Source organism: Lynx rufus, unplaced genomic scaffold (genome assembly GCF_022079265.1).
Source record: "Lynx rufus isolate CCGP_SWC_20201006 ecotype Redwood Valley unplaced genomic scaffold, mLynRuf1.p SCAF_2, whole genome shotgun sequence".
NCBI classification, from domain to species: domain Eukaryota; kingdom Metazoa; phylum Chordata; class Mammalia; order Carnivora; family Felidae; genus Lynx; species Lynx rufus.
This window is the reverse complement of record NW_025814834.1, coordinates 200,592,320-200,595,474: the sequence shown is the minus strand read 5'-3', so window position 1 is coordinate 200,595,474 and position 3,155 is coordinate 200,592,320.

Genomic DNA, 3,155 nt, shown 5'->3' with positions numbered 1-3,155 from the left:
CGGCGGCGGCGGCGGCGGCAACGGGCGAGCGGCGGGACGGACGCAGCCGAACCCTAGCGACGTACGCGAGCACGCAGCACGCGAGCGCGCGCCTCCCGCCTTCCCCGCCCTCCCCGCAGGCGGAGGGTAACGGGAGGGAGCACGCGTTCGCTTCCCGCCCGGCCAGGAGTGGGGGCGGGGCTTGCCCATGGGCGCTCCAGCGTGAGGCAGGGCCAGATGATCGACAGGCGGCGCAGGCGGGGCGGACGGTGCCCGCCTCCCGGCACGTCCTCTCGCGAGCTCGCTGTGGCGAGCCTGCGCCGCCTTCCGCAGCCGGGTGGCTTCGCTTCTCCCCCGGAAGTGCCTGAGGCTCCTCCCGCCCTGCAAGCGTTCCTGCTTTTGTCCTTTGAACCGGGAGTGGTTTCGACTTCTGAGCAGGAGCTTTGGAGTTAAGTCCGGCTTCTAACCGTCTTTGTATCCGTGACCTTGGGCCGGTTACGCGCCACTTCTCTGAGTCTCGTTGGTCTTCTCCCTGCAAAGGGAATAGCAATTCCAACCTTCCAGAGTTGACTAGAGAGTTATACATGAGAATACGTCAAGCACTTCGTACTGTTCCCAGCACATCGCAAGTGCCCGATAAATACCACTATTATTTTTTAAAAATAGGACAATTTAAAGAGCAATGTGGAAAGCGGAGAAGGCTGGAGTTTTGGAGCTAAATTAGGCTTGACACTGACTAAATCACTTGGCCAATTTAACTTATTTTCTATTGTAAAATTAATTTATCCCATTTCAATTGGACGACCTGGGTAACTAAATCCGGCAGTATATAGGGAAGAGTGTACTGCTTGGGACAGTATCTGGAACGTGGTAGGAACCAATAAATATTGGTTCCCTTCTCACGAACCCAATTTCCCTAGAACCACAAAGAAGTTTTGTTTGCTGTTTTTATTTATTTGTAAACTTGTATTTTGAAAGGATAATTCATTAACTGGTTCAAGTAATACGGCGAAAAGTCTTATCATCTCCGTCCTCTGGCCGCCTAGTTTCCCACCCCCGAAGCAAACAGTGTAATCAGTTTCCTAAACGTTCTTTGGGAGGTACTTCACACAAATAAAGCAATAGTAGTGTACTATATGTACAGTTTTGCACTTAACTATATTTTGAAAATCATTCCATCAGTACAAAAGGAGCTTCCTCGGGACCGTTTTTATGGCTTATAAAGTACCATTATACACAGTAATTGACTGAATAGGTGCAGCAATGAAGGATTTTGAGATAGGTTCAAACCATTTGTTATTTACACCTGCCGTAATGAGTAACTTTGTATATACACATAGGTAGGATGTATTCCTAGAAGTATGACAGTTGGGTCAAAGGGTGTGGGCAAGTGTAGTTTTGATAGATATTGCTCAATTCTCTTCCATAAGTACCTGTTTCTCCATCTCATCATCAACACCATGTTATCAAATTTTATGATCTTTGTCAATCTGATAGCTGAAAAACACTATGTCGGGGTAGTGTAATTTGCAGTTATCTTGAGTGGAGTGAGCCTCATTTCATATCTTTGAGAGACACTTAGACTTTCCTTTCTGTGTCTGCTTACATTTTTCCCCCTTTTTATTTATGGATTCATAAGAGCTCACTATATATTAGGGAAATCAGCTCGTTGTTAGATGAATTGGAAATATTTTTTCCGAGTTTGACTTTTGACTTTGCCCAGAGTGTCTTCTGCTATGCAGAAACAGAAGATATTTATGGAGGCAATTTATCCATCCTTTATTTTTCTTTGATTCTGGATTTTGTGTGGTGGTTTTTCTCACTCAGGTTTAAAACAAAAACAACCTCTCATGGTTTATTATGCTATTTTCAGGACTTATATTGCAATCTTTGATCCATTCGGAATCTAGTTGTGTAAGGATCATAATATTCTTAAGAACTGGTACTAACCTTGGTGGTCTTATAGTCTGATCAGCCTGTTAATACAGATGGGAAAGACAGCCCTGGCAGAGGGGAAATGCCAGTCTCTAAACCCTCTTCCTCCTCCAGAGTTCCCTAACTCAGGCAGTGACACCCTCCATCCAGCAAAGTGCTAAATAAAGTTCAACCTGCAACCACCACACCTAGTCTATCCTGTTGATTCTTCCTTCTAAATGTTGCCAGATGCATCTACTTAACTCCCACTGGCTAGTTCAGGCCCTGTCATACTGTTCACACATCAGGGTTTTTAACTGGGCTGTTACTTCTGTCTGCAATATGGTTGACTCCTTATTCAGGTCTCAGACCTTCCCAGCCCACCTTATCTCAAGTATCCCATCACTAGGATACCACTGTATTTTATTTGATTTTTTCACAGCACCTCCCATACTCTGCAATTACCTTGTTTATTCACTTGTTCATGGTCTTTCTCCACTAGGATGTAAGCTCCCTGGTATCCAGGGCCAAGTTCTTTGTCTCTCTCCTACTGTATCCCTAGCACCCATGACAATGCTTTTCACATATGGGCATTCAAAACAGTTACTAAATGAACAAATGAATGATCTCTTACCTGAACTACTTTAACAGCCTCCTGATTCCCCTTTTTTCCTGCCTCTCCATGAGATACAGACTCAGGGAAATTTGAACTCTCTTCTGATTGACATGTTAATCATCACTGGAGCCAAAAAAATCAGGACTGGTAGAGGGACCAGACAGGATCAGAGGACCTGGCTCCTAGTGTCAGATCTGCTGCCTGCCGTGTGACCTCGAGCAATTCACTTCACCTCGCTTGGCGTCTTCCTCTTCTGCAAAGTTATGATACTAAAATCTCAATGATAGAGGGAAGTTGCAAAAATCAAATGGAGATGTGGGTGAAAGGGTTTATACACTGCAAAGGGTTAAGGGCACAGGGAAAGCCTTCTTTTCTTTCAGGGAGTGCGAACATCCCCTTACCTCTGCCATGTTCCTGGATTTTCCTGCCTGCAAATGCAGGCAGATATTGTGCCAGGCCTAAGTCTCTCTTCTCTACCATTTCCAGCTGCTCTGGATGGGCCCAGTGTCTTACCCAGGGTATGGTGCCTACCAAGAAGCATGAGGCTGGCAGATGAAGCCAGGAGCTCTCAGGGGCAAGGACATGCGTGCCCGCGACACTCAGATGAATGCAAGAACCTTTTTCTTCTGGGCCTCACGTCTTTCCC